The sequence below is a fragment of the Maylandia zebra genome, linkage group LG18, assembly GCF_041146795.1.
Source record: "Maylandia zebra isolate NMK-2024a linkage group LG18, Mzebra_GT3a, whole genome shotgun sequence".
In the NCBI taxonomy this organism is placed as follows: domain Eukaryota; kingdom Metazoa; phylum Chordata; class Actinopteri; order Cichliformes; family Cichlidae; genus Maylandia; species Maylandia zebra.
This window is the reverse complement of record NC_135184.1, coordinates 24,903,804-24,918,159: the sequence shown is the minus strand read 5'-3', so window position 1 is coordinate 24,918,159 and position 14,356 is coordinate 24,903,804. Positions and strand designations below refer to the sequence as shown.

Below are 14,356 nucleotides of genomic sequence, written 5' to 3'. Positions count from 1 at the left end.
CCTCCTGCGGCATGAACCCAATTGGTAATATTGGGATTTTTAGCAGCGGGAATCCCCCCACCAAAAAACAGGGGCTTTCCTACAGATGTGTCGACGCTATAAAGACATGTCAAAATACGATGTTCGTCTCATGTGATCATAAGTAGCACTTTCTCTTTTCAGTAGCAGTATAGGTTTTAGTTTTAGTTGAGAGAACTTCGGTTTAGACATCCTAGTTTAGTTTAGGAGTTTAGGATCTTATACAAACTCTTCAAATAAGACAGTTAAATGCATGATGTCTCAATAAATTTATTATTATTATTGATTTTTTTATGTGTTTATAATTTGATCGCTCCAAATTTGAGTTTACGTGATAATTGGGCCTTTTGGTAAGTCACAGTTAGTGTTAATTTATTGAAATTATAGGTATTTTTTGTAATAAATTTGACCTTTTACAAGTGCGTTGTTAGGATTTACTGAAACAGGATGCGCCCTTTTTGTGCTGTTGGATGAGACACACCATAAAGCACATGACTCTGTGTCCCTCTGTAATCTGAAACCGAGAACAGACTTTCAACAAATCAGGTACTATGATACTGCTTACGTGAATGTCACACAAACTGCCCTGTGTTTTTGATGAGCCAGCAAGAGTATGGAGTGAGACAATCCCTACACAGATCAGGTGGGAAACAAAGCTTGATTCTATAAAACCCTGTGCTGTAGTTCCTTCACCCGCTCTGACTCACTGGAAGTGTTTGCACTGATCCGCTGTAAGTACACTACCATGCTCTCTGTGCATGTACATGTGGTTCCCCCTGTGTTTATTCTAATTCACCATGTGTCCTTGTTCACAGTACGTCACTAAGACCACCACGGATAGCTATTCCATTTACTCCAGTACCTTTTCCAGTGGACTGGGTCAGCGTGAGCAGGCCTTGTTGGAACAATGTACATTTCAAATTCCTTTAATTTTAAATATGTTTATATTGTCTATCCTGTAAAATAGTCAGATGTCTATTCTTATTAATGTACAGAATTCACCTGCTTGCTGCTACTACTGCACATTCACCCAATATATATATATATATATATATATATATATGGAGGAGAGGACAAAGTTCACAGTAGGAATTTAAAGGGAGGGCTCTTCTTTTCCTGCAGACAACAGGCCTGATGTAAAAAAACCCAAACAAAAAAAAGAAAAACCAAAGAAAAAAAGGATCTCAGATTTAGGGGTTTCCAAAATTGTGCAATCATGTATTTTTAAGTAAGCACATTCTTACACACATATATATATTATATGTGTGTGTGTGTTAGCTGCATAATAAAACAAGTAAAAGTCGCATGTTCAAGTCAAGAGAGCCAAGAACAAACTGTGCAAACTGCATTAACAAGGGCAGGACCTTAAAAGCCTGCAATAAAAGCTTGTTGGATTTTTACCTTTATAAATAACATCACTGTTGGCTAAATTTCAAACAATATTTGTTTTTTTGGAAAGGATTCAGCTGTGTGGGCAAAAAATGAGTGAATTACAAAAGTTGTAATTGCTGATGCTGAGGGTGTGAGTTGAACACGCTGCCTTCACAAAGGAACACCAAAGCAGGCCACGCCACGTGTTTGGAACATTTCTTTTTATCGGATTTGGGTTTTGCATCTCCTTTCAGGATCAGTCAGATTAGGCAGATGTGCAAACCGTTACACTGTGGAACCAGAGGAACTCGTATCATTTTAAAATTTGTCTAGCAAAAGAGAAAGAAAGGGCTGGAACAGGAAATAAAACAATAAAACAATCCTCTGATTGTTTCAGCATGTCTGTTAGAATAAATTGGTTCATTCGAGATTTGTCAGCTACCGGAGTTTTGTGTTGGCGCTCTACCTTTGGGAATTCCACACTGGACTGACGTGGTTTTGTCTTAGCACCACGGATGAAAGTCGTCATCAAGGAACTGAAGAAATAAAACAACTAGTAAGAGAGAGCAGCTGTTGGCTTTCTAAATAAAGAACTTGTCATCAATGATTCAGGTTTAATTTTATAATATGCATGCGGCTGCCTGAGCAGCATTGCTTGTAATGACATCTCATTCAGTTCTATGCTGACGTACACCCAGACAGCAAGACCAATCCACTCACTCTGAGAAAACCTGAACAACGGTGACAGGAATAATATTGCAGTTTACAGTTTGTTGTGAGAAGAGGGGTGAAATACGCCACCCAGACTTTCTTAATGTGTTATAAATGCTTTATTACAGATCATCTTATTGACATTACAGCTGTTTTTAAAGGATGCATTTATAATGTTCCTTATACATGTTGTACTATCCTGCTGCTCTTGCTCTTATGTGCACCTGAAATACACGCGTACAGTGTCAACTTGCCAAGGCACTCAGTGCAAACCAATACGTGTGTCTGTTATTTGTCATATAGTCGTGTGTGTTCTGTAGGTTTATAAAATCCTGGTGGCGGGGAGTCAGGGAGACAGCTGGGTGATCTTCAGAAGATACACGGACTTCTGCAGGCTCAGTGACAAGGTGAGAAGATATCGTGCACCTCAGCAGCTACATATTAGTAAAGCAGCCTATACATTCATGGTGGTGAAATGACGTGCCGTGAGGAGCCCGGAGAGGCTGGAGGGGGTAGATTATATATGGCAAATGCTTCAGCACTTGAGTATCAGTGACTATTACTTTGCTCGGCCAGTCTTAACCAACAACATTTTTCCACATGCAGTAAAAGGATGGTTTAGCTGCATGTGGATGTGCATGTGGATTGGTTTGAGGGCTGCAACAATCTGCTGCCTGATTTGTTCAGTACGCTCTCTTTGCTGGGCACACATGTTGCACCCTTGAATCGGGGAGAATATAACTTGAATTAAGGACAACACAGCGACTGTTCAGCTCACAGCCAGTATATTTAATGACAGGGATAGAACCAGCACTCCCCCTACAGGTGTATGTTGTAGGTGGAGTGATACTGTGAAGCTATCAAACTCACCCCCATAAAGTAAATTAGTCAGACTAATGAAAAACCTATAAAGTGACATTTTACCTCATGCATTTGTCCGATACACATGCAGACCTTGCTGCAACTGTTCTTTCATTTGCGGCACCGTGATTCAGCGACGCTTTCGGCTCTCATTGATGTAATATTGTTGCCATAGTGATTCTGGTTTCCCGTTTTTGCCCTTTTTGCTCGTCGCCTTGACGCAGCTTCAAGAGCTTTTCCCCAGCTTTCATCCAGCCCTGCCTCCTAAGCGCTGACTCAAAAACAGCTATGACGAGGAGTTTCTAGAAGGGAGGAAAGCTGGACTGCAGACCTTTTTGGAGAACCTAGTGTTACACAAAGAAGTCCTCAGAAGGTGTGTGTGTGTGCATGTGTTGTGACTTTTTTTCAGTACTACTCTAGTGGGTGACCTGAATCGTGTTTAATTTTGACCTGTACATAAACCCCTTTGGTTCCCCAGTGAAGCTGCAAGACGCTTTCTGTGTTTGGTTGAAGCACCGAGTCCGTTTGACAGCCTGGAGGAAAGCAGGGTGAGGACACGTTGCTCTCAAAGATATTGTCTCAGGGGTTGAATGTAAGGAACGTTGTGTATCTCAAACACCCTCTGGCCTTTTGTGAGAGTCTCGAGGAAACTCACCTTCGTCTTCAGAGCGAACTCGCGGACAAGCAGAGAGAAGCCGACAGGCTGAAGAAGACTTTGGAGGAGAGAGAGAACTGTCTCAACCTGCTGCTAAAAGAAGCCAAGTAATTATGTTTCTGTTGCACAGCTGGAAACACAGTAAAGCAGGAGCTGCATGCTGTGCTGAAACTGTTCATTTCCCCCGTCTCACACAGATCCCCGTCACTTTCTGCTGAGAGCTCTGAAGCTTCAACAATCACCACCCCCACAGACAGTGACACAGAGGACATGCAGTGACTGACATGGACAAAGAAACAAACTGTAAATAACATATCGAACCAACAAATGTAATCTCAGTCACCTAACACTGTTTTTTTTAAATGTCGGTGTTAATGATCAATAATGTTTTCTGTATCTTCTTCTCTAGGTGACAGTAACATGTGCAAGTGGTCATCAGACATCCTGCTGGTTCCTCTTAAACCCAAGTGCACAAGAAAGTCTATGATGTGACCACCGCAGTGCCGAAACAATCATCAGATGCAGTTTAATCCAACCCCTGCCATGCATATGTTTATTTGATTCTTTTCAGGGTGTCACTAAGAGTACTACCTCAAAATACCAAGCACATAGAAGTCCCATAATGTGTATTTACAGCATATTATGCTGCCTAATGAGGGGGAAAAAAATCCCTATTTATTTTTTTATTTCAAAGTAATGTATTCAATTCATATCGATGACAATGTTTCATTGATCTTGAATTTTAGTGAACACAAGCTCTTTTTGAAGCATAGGAAATTTGAAAAAACAGAACGACCACAAGGGGGCACTGTAACACAATAACAGTTTGAGACAGCAAAGATCTGAGTGAGAGGGACACTGGGAACTTGATGTTCTGTTCTTATCTCGCACGGGGAAATCTCTGTAAGATTTAAGTGCAGAGAAGCACAAAAGCAGGGGAGAGATGTTTTCCTCTTCAGTAGTGAATAACAGCTCGCAATCAATGAAGGAAGCCTGTGTGAATGTGTGTGTGTGTGAGAGAGAGAGCTCCACATCCATCCAAGTAAAGCCTCATTCATGTGCCCCCGTTATCACACTGAATGGCCATGTTGTTTCCTTTCACTCATTCTGTTTGAGTCGCTGAATAAACCAGATATGTGTGGCTTATCCGAGTTCATGAAGGCTACTTTTATGCTGCCGCTGTGAGCAGGTTGGTGCTTAATTATTAGATTTGTACAATGAAAACATTCGACTGGATGTGAGTGGGTTGTATAAAAAAACAATCGGTGAGCAAATTAATAATAATAATAATAATAATAATAATAATAATAATAATAATAAAACATTCACTGTGAAAAACTGGTTGTCCATAGTCAGATATATAAACACACTTACAGCTTGCTTGGCTGCAGAAAAACGTTCATACTCTTTACAGGATCCAGGGAGTCTGGCCACAGCTTACCCAGCAGCTGTGAAATATTCTTTTGAGGTGGGCAGAAAGAATTATGTATTTCACAGTGTTACTGCATGAAGAGATGCAGGCGGCTTCATAATTAAACCCGTTTGTTTAATTATGAAGGACAAATCAGGTGGCAAAAAACAAAGATTTAATGATTTATTTTATAGTTTTTATCATTTCTCTGATTGTTTATTATCGGTCCATTTGCTTAAGGTTATCAGGGCCGTGGGAGGGAGGCGGTGGAGTGTGAGGGTGGTGGTTAAATGGTCACTGTTTAGTACAGGCGTTTGTGGCCTCCCAAGACTTTCTCTGGCACTGACACTAAGTTTGAAGTTTTACGAACGTTGTCCCTGTAGGATGGATTACTATAAAATTTCCAACCATCCATCCATCAGTCAATAAATTTCTTAACCACTTGTCCAATTCAATTCAATTCAATTCAATTCAATTTTATTTATATAGCGCCAAATCACAACATAAGTCGCCTCAAGGCGCTTCATAGATACAGAGAAAAACCCAACAATCATATGACCCCCTATGAGCAAGCACTTTGGCAACAGTGGGAAGGAAAAACTCCCTTTTAACAGGAAGAAACCTCCGGCAGAACCAGGCTCAGGGAGGGGCGGCCATCTGCTGCGACCGGTTGGGGTGAGAGAAGGAAGACAGGATAAAGACATGCTGTGGAAGAGAGACAGAGATTAATGACAGATATGATTCAATGCAGAGAGATCTGTTAATACATAGTGAGCGAGAAAGGTGACTGGAAAGGAAAAACTCAATGCATCATGGGAATCCCCCGGCAGCCTACATCTATTGCAGCATAACTAAGGGAGGATTCAGGGTCACCTGGTCCAGCCCTAACTATATGCTTTAGCAAAAAGGAAAGTTTTAAGCCTAATCTTAAAAGTAGAGATAGTGTCTGTCTCCTGAATCTAAACTGGAAGCTGGTTCCACAGAAGAGGGGCCTGAAAACTGAAGGCTCTCCCTCCCATTCTACTTTTAAATACTCTAGGAACAACAAGTAGGCCTGCAGAGCGAGAGCGAAGTGCTCTAATAGGGTGATATGGTACTACAAGATCATTACGATATGACGGGGCCTGATTATTTAAGACCCTGTATGTGAGGAGCAGGATTTTGAATTCAATTGAAGGCTGGAGGGGAGCTGGAACCTATCCCAGCTGTCATGGGGCGAGATGCCTGGACAGGTCACTCGTCTGTCACGAGGCTAACTCAGAGACACAGACAATTATTCCCGCTCACATTCAGAAGGAGAACATTCAAACTGCACAGGAAGATCCCAGCCGGCTGGTGGATTCGTATCCAGGACCGTCTTTTTCCTTCGCCACCATCAGCAGGTTAAGTGTTATATACTTAACATTGCAGTGGTTAACATGTGTGACTTGCACATGAAAGATCACAAGTTGGAAACAGGGAGATGACATGAACCCAGCATCAGGGAGCCACAAGTTAGTGCACTCCCAGTGCTCCTTCCAAGCACTGAGGTCTATGTCAGGAAGGCTTCCAATGCTAAACCCACTATGTGGATTGATTTGCTGTGGCGACCCCTTGGAAAATAAAAGACTGACTGAAAGTACCGTTATACTAATGAGAAAATGTCTAAACTAAGGTTTTGAACCTGATTAATTTTTCCTCTTAGTATTTAGTTCATTGAGTTGAGTTTTTAAGATATTATCATTATATTATTATAAAGCATGTATAGAAGAAAACAGCTCATCCAGACTTAAATAAAAGTTAAATTGAATTAAACTTTGACCGCTCTTTTTAAAGATGCCTATTACAAGCAGCCAAATCAAATTTTGGCCTTGACTGTCTCACTACACTTGTAAGAAATGGCCACTTGCAGTGAGAGTTATATACAACTCCATTTCTAAAAAGGTTGGGATGTTGTATAAAATGTCAATGAAAACCAAATACAACAGTTTTCAGATAGAAAATAGAACAAAATAGAACAATAGAACCAGAAACCATGTTAAATGTTTAAACTGAGATGTTTCACTATTTCATGAAAAAATGCTTATTTTGACTGTGATGTCAGCAACACGTCCAAAAAAGTTGGGAAAAAGCTGGAAAAGTAAGTGCTGCTAAAAAGAGGCATTGAGGAATATTATGTAACTATGCAAGTTAACTGACAGCAGGTCAGTAACATGACTGGGTATAAAAAGAGCATCTTAGAGAGGCAGAGCTTCTCAGAAGTAAAAATGTGCAGAAGTTTACCACGATGATGTTCCTCAATGTACATTTGTAAAGACAGCAATAATCTCATCTACAGAGCATAATATTGTCAAAATGTTCAGATAATCTGGAGAAATCTCTGTGTGCAAGGGACACGGGTGAAATATTGGATGCCCGTGATGTTTGGGCTCAGAGAGCACTTCAGTAATAACAGGGAAATCACAGCAGGAACACTTCCAGAAATCTCTGTCTGTGAACACAGCCCACAGGGGCATCCATAAATACAGGTTAAAGCTCTAAAATGCAAAGAAGCCAAATGTGACAACTATCCAGTAACATCGCCATCAAAGCTCCTTTAAATGGGTTGACGCAACCTGGAAAACTGAAATCTGAAATTTGTTATCAACTTGTCTTCAGCCTTTATCTCTGATGGTATTGAGGTGCATTAGTGCCTATGAAAATCATAGTGTGCACACCTGGAAAGGCACCATCGGTGCTGAGAAGTTTATGCAGGTTTTAGAGCAATATGTGCTCCAATACAGAAGGGAAGGTCTTGCATATTTCAGTAAGGCAACGCTAAACTGCATCTGTTACAACAGCACGACTTCACCGTAGAAGGTGCTGAACTGGCTGCCTGCAATCCAGATATTTCACCAACTGACAACATTTGGAGCACCATGAAATGGAAAATACAGTAAAGAAGACCCAGGACTGCTGTGCAGCTATCACACAACTATCAGACAACATTCCTCTGCCAGAAGTCCAGCAGATGCTCTCCTGAGCTCCCAGATGTTTAAGGACATCTGGGAACTTCCTCAGCTTACCCATTTGACATGTTTTCTGTGTCTTATTTTAAATAAAATACAGGTTTATGGCATTTACATATCATTGCATTCTGTTTTTATTTGCAGTTTAAAAAGCATCCCAACATTTTTGGATGTAGTAATTAATATCATATTAGATAGTAATTCTTATCCAATTCAGGATTGCAGGGAATTCAAATTTACCTGACAGAGAACTGCAGCTTATTTTTGTTTATCTCAGAAATGCGTGACTCGAAGTCTGCATTCAAAGCCAGAGCACAGAGAAACTTTGTAAACTTACCTGCCACGTGTGCATCAGTGTATGAGGAGACGATGGAACACCATAGAGATTCATTTATCACGTTAAACCTCCGGTTATTGCTCGCTACATCTGTTTGTAGAATCAAAAACTTGGCACACGCTCCACAAGAAAAACAAGACAAGTGAAACATATATGAGAAATGCAAAAAAAGGAGTAATTTCACTTTCCCCCTGTGATTACTCCCATTTGTAAATGACTGACTCTATACAGTTGATCCACTTTCATCACAAATGACTCAAAAACGTTCTGGTATTACATATCATATCATATATCATATTAAAAACAGGCTTCGATCGATCTTAATCTTAATCTTAAAGCTATTTGTCAACGTGATGGGACAGAAAGGCTCTTTATATTGTATACACGAGACACAGACCAGCTATACTGGAGAGGTTTTCAATCTTTCTGACTTTTGATATATGGGTATATTTTTTTCTTTCAGCAGTTCAGAAATGAGTTGGATTCTAAGGTTTTATGTGAGAATCCCAATGAGGTGGGCTGCTGCTGACCCGTGTTTATGTTCCCACACTCTTTTTATTATTTGGGTAAATCCTAATGTGCCTTTAAGTTACACTGTAAACCCGAATAAGTTACCAGAACTCAAAAAAATTGAGGCAATCGATTGCCTCAATTTTTTTGAGTTGATCAACTCAAAAGCCAAATTTTTCCAGAACATAAAAGTTTGGATTACATGGTACTTGTATCTTTTGAGAACGGTCAACTCAAATATTTGCAGTTAATATGACTTAAAGTTTCAAGTTTACAAATTCAAAGAAATAAGTTCACAGAACTTGTAAAAAATAAGTACACAACTACAACATTTTTATGTTAACAAAACTCAAATGTTTATTAGTTTGTGTTGTCATTATTTTAAGTACACGTTAGTCAAATATGTTGACTACTTGATACTTAAAAACATGTGACCCAAAACTTAAAATTTTTGAGGCAATTGATTGCCTCAATTACACTGAGTATCGGTAACTTAATATGCAAAAGTCATAAACATCTGCCATTGAACAGTATCTTGCCTGCTCACTTTTAGCACTATGTTGAAATTAAATACATTTTTAAAAAAAAATTACATAAATTAAAAATAATTAACAAAAACATTTATAAATTAAAATAAGTAGACCAAAAATTGTTTAGTCAGGAAAACTGTCAGAGTAATGAAAAATAATAATTAATAATATCAAAATGTGCTTTTGGCTCTCTGGCTAATATCTGAATAAGACAACAAGGCAGCAATTTGAGTGAATTACAATGCTATTTGTTTTACATTAACTAGTATCAAACAGTGAAATTTAGGTCATCTTGCGCAGCCCACAATGTTTTGGAAATAGTATTACGAAAAACATTAAAACATACAAAACATTAGTGTTGCTTTGCATTATGTTAATGAGAACAAAGGCACGTTGTATAGTTTGGACCTATTGGCTGAACACCTGTAGAGTAATCTAATAATGTTTTGAGGCATTATTTAGATGAAAGGAGAGAACTTTGAACTAGCCTTTTATAATGCTTCACCCTGCATCCTTCTTTCAGATGAGTTCCTACATAACCAAGTCATTCTTGAGGGTCTGTAACCTGGGTGACAGTTTACCACTTTCTAGACCAAATAAAATCTTTTGAGTAAATTCTAAAGTGTTGGTCAGGCCTTTGGGGTAGCTGAGGGGAAGTGCATAGATCAGTCCAAACATTACTAGGAAGGCTTCACCAAATCTGGGGAGACTGAACACGGCATCACTTTCAATGACGACAGAGATTTTCACAGGTTGGTAGTGAACTGGACTTGTTGTGTGATGGTCACTGATGACAGTGAAGAGGGCCACTTCAACACCATCAAGCTCCAACTCATCAGATTCGTCCTGAATTAATGAAAAAGAGATACTAATCACAATCTAACCCAAGAAATACAACAGACGACATATAATTTCTCATTTTACCAACTCCCACTGAGATCCAATACCTCTTTTACAAGGGAGACCTGAGTCTCACTGTAAGAGGTGAAAAACAGAAGATCCATGTTCTGCACACATAAATCAGCTAATTCACCAGAGAATCAAGTGGTGTGAGATAGACTGAAACTAAGCTAAAGGAAATACACAGGAAAATGTTTTACTAAACATCTTATCACTTTCAACAAAACACCAATTCAGTTCATTCGTAGTGAGGAGACAGAAAAGACCATACATGGAAACCTTATGGGTAGACTAAACAAAGATAAGTCCAAACAGTGCATCAAAATACATGTTTGTACTTTGATGCACTGTTTATATACACAGTAGTATCTGTTAGATACTTAAGGACACTCACAGTGCAGGTTCTGAAAAATCCAGAGACATCCTCACGTAGATAGACAGGAAGGGCAGGGAGAACGGTAGTGCGCTTGGTGTGGATATCATGGATTTCCTATTTCCAGATAAAAACAGAATTTTATATACTGGTGAGTTTACTGAACAACAACAAAAACAACAGTCAAATCAGAACATATGTCCACAAATAACCTGTTCACATCTTTAATACAGTCAGACAAATAGCAAACACAAAGTGGAGTAATAGCAAAATTCAAAAAGCTCATTTAAATCATTGAACCTGTCCAATGTTCCACTGGTTCAACCTATGAAATGTGTAACAATCTATTATTACCTGTTCATTGTGAATTCTTAGAATTTCAACCAGGGCATCTGCTGTCTTCCCAGTTTTTGATGCCCTGGCTGAATAAGGTCATCAGTCGAGGAAGATGGCGGTCAAGTTCAGCGTAGAATGTATTGGGCAGGTTCTGATTTGTAATCCGCTGAAACTCTGCATACAACTACAGCAGAAGGACAATACAGTTCAATTTGAAGAATCTCGCACATCTTTATAAAGCAGCAAAAAGCTGCCACATGAGTAAGAATTACAATTTTCATTTTAAACAGAGCTGATCCATATTACCTCAGACTCCATTTTTAGAGCAGGCCAGAGGTCCGAGAGCTCCTTCACAACCCTAACCCTACACATATAGTTTAAAATATAGCGTTTCTAACAAGAAAACTGCTTGAAAGCACTCTCACTGCAGACAGGCATCTCCGTTGTGTAACTGCAGGGACAACGGGCTTGTTTGGACCCAACTATTCTGAGTCATGAGAGGGGGTTTAAAAATTTAGAGAGATTAAAATACTTTGTTTCATACTAGGCGACCGGGCGCCACCTCTAGAGCAAGTAGTATCTAACTTTTTAAACAGCCTGCGACCGTCATTACAACAACTTAATGCTAGCTCTGCAAGCGCAAAGTTTCCTTCGGGGAGAGCAGCAAAGCACATAAAAAACACGGACCGACATTTCTGCTATTCTTTTCGACACGCACCCAAAATACAACTAAATATTCGTATTTTAACAATAAACTAATATCAACATTGAAAACTTACTGTAAGTCCAGTGATGCTAGTTGCTGCCATTAGGTCCAACTTTCTCCAGTCGTCCGTGTTGCCTCTTTGGTGCTGTTCCCGCCCATATACCTTTACTTCTTCTGTGTTTCGTATTAATGCTCATTAGCGCCGCCTTCCGCTTCGGAGGGTGAATCAGAGATTAACTCGGAATAAAAATTGATTCCTGCAGCTGCTCAACACTTACGGAAAAAATTAAAAATATATATGTAGGACACAGTGATAAAACAATGAATATTAAAATAAATACATTTTGTCTTCCACTAATGCATTTAAGACAATTTGATTTTACTTATTTGGTGAAACACTTTGAGATTTTATTGTATTTTAGCATGTGCTACATAAATTAAGTTTATTATTAAATCCTACCTACTTGAAACAACAAAAATAACAGGACTTTACCATTCTTATATGTCCTAACTTAACTGTGTTACGTTGTGCTTAAGTTATTATTTTAAGTGATGCTTACTTAATATAGAAATAGTTCAATTCAATCAAATATTATTAGTTTCATTTACTCAAAAAGAAGAACATGTTATACGAACTTGACATATTTAAGTTAACAGAACTTTTTAAAGACTTTGAGTATACACTACTTAATCTGTTTAATTACTTTGAACATTCGGGTTTACAGTGTACTATACATGGCATATTTTGCCAAAAGACCCCAAGACAATGAGTTTTTGTACTTTGGAAGCCGCGTTCTCACTCCCGAGGCGTAACATGTCGACGTTTTGTCACGTCCCGCGGCGTTCCTGAGGAACGCGAAAGGAGACCTTCGGCGTTCTTATGGTACGCGGCGGGTTATTGCTGGAATCCAGTGCAATGACGCTCCCGCGGTAGTAGACGTTCCAGCCCTGTATTTCAGCCCTAAACCTAACCTTATCCCTAGCCCTGACCATAACCTTATTCCTGACCTTAACCAGGACTTTAATGATGTTAAATAGCGTGTTTCTAAGCGATTTGAAGAAAAAGAGCGAACATGTGTAGGTTCAGTCCAGACGGTTCTCATATTTCCTCTTTTTCCGAGGTCGTCATTTAGGAACGTGGTGGGTAGCCGAAAACGTAATATGGTGACGATTTGTCACCTAGCGTAAAATGTTACGCTTTGGGAGTGAGAACGGGTTGGGAAGCCCACCATGCTCCTGGTATGCTGTGTTATCTTCAGGTAATTTTATTAAGCAAAACTATTTAGAAATATGTTCCCAGAAAGCACGACTTAATCTCAAAGAATAAATGTTTCAAAAATTGTTTTTGACACAGGTTGTCTCTGGGCCAAGGGATTAGGTACAAAAGCAGGGCCTCTATGAAGTTCTTCTCAGTTTTTATTCCACTTGCACAAACATGAAAAAATAATAAAATTTAAAAAAAATAAAAATAAAAATCCTCCACTTACCACAAACTAACAGTAACACATGAAAACCACAGGATCTGGGGCCCTCAGGGCAAGTTTGAAATCCAGCATCAGTGTGGTTTTAAAAAAAAGAAGCTGTTGTTCTTGCCGTGCAGATGCTAATGTTTAGTGAATATTTTTGCAATGCCAACAGCAAAGCAGGGGCTCCGTTGGAAAAAAAAAATCTAGACCATTCTTTAATATAATTTCCAGGTTTCTCTAACGGAATATCACCATTTTAACATAGAGCACACGAGGAAACCATACTGAGGTGGCACGGCATACGCTAAGAATACATATTCAACTGTTTCCAGTGAAAACCACAGATGCAGGGAGCACTCTCTGTGATGGGGAGCCAAAATATGTATACATATATATATATTTATGTTCACATAATCCAGCAATTCCCATCCACCCAGAGTATTGTAAATGCAACAATTTCACCCCATTGATGTAAGGACCCTGAGTCCACCCACCAGTTAGGCTTCTGTTTGAATGCAGGCCAGCAGATGTACACAAAGCAGCTGTGCAGGAGGGAGTGAGGCTATAATACAACCGCAGAATTTGCACTCCTGAAGTCCAAAGTTGTCCTCTAAGGCACAATTTTTTTCTAAATTAGCATTTAAAAAGAAAAGGTTTCTGTTATACTGAATAAAAACACCATAAATGTGTTAAAATAGCTAGAGAATTGGGATTTGTCAGCTTTCATTGACATAAAATTCACTTAAAAATAAAAAACAAATTATATTTTTAAAACTTGGTTTTCTTTTCACAAGCATTCACAAGCGAGGAAAGCTGTGAGGACAAGGTTAAAGGGCTGATAATTGACCTTATACTGTACATCTGTTCCTTGTAGAATTCCCCGTGGATCTTTTCACAGTCCCGAACACTCCAAGAAATCATTTCCTCTCATTTTTCATGGTCAGTTGTTACATTTGTGCAGTTTCACAAGAGTTACATAAGTGCAGATTGCAAAATTGGGTTTGTTTTGCACCATCATAATCATGCAAAGCAAAATATTCCTTTATGTTTGATTCTTTGTATGGACTGTGCAATACCACAAAGCAAGTGTAGTTTCTTGTTATTTGTTGTATTTCAACACTGTCTGCTCCAAGTCTGTGTCTGCAAGGGTGAGAAAATACACCTGTGAAGATCATAACCTATTT

The 14,356-nt window shown here is 39.1% G+C and overlaps 2 long non-coding RNA genes across 2 annotated transcripts; one reads left to right on the top strand and one right to left on the bottom strand.

The window, feature by feature from the left end:
* Positions 1-266: 266 nt before the first annotated feature.
* Positions 267-4,884, top strand: LOC101478657 (uncharacterized). The gene is made up of 7 exons (XR_191731.3): positions 267-749; positions 834-927; positions 2,421-2,507; positions 3,186-3,334; positions 3,440-3,723; positions 3,814-3,919; positions 4,026-4,884. It is a non-coding gene; the product is annotated as an uncharacterized LOC101478657 (long non-coding RNA).
* Positions 4,885-9,192: 4,308 nt separating this feature from the next.
* On the bottom strand, positions 9,193-12,418 carry LOC106676019 (uncharacterized). The gene is made up of 4 exons (XR_001342161.4): positions 11,780-12,418; positions 11,019-11,184; positions 10,686-10,781; positions 9,193-10,237 (listed from the first exon to the last, which is right to left on the bottom strand). It is a non-coding gene; the product is annotated as an uncharacterized LOC106676019 (long non-coding RNA).
* Positions 12,419-14,356: the final 1,938 nt, after the last annotated feature.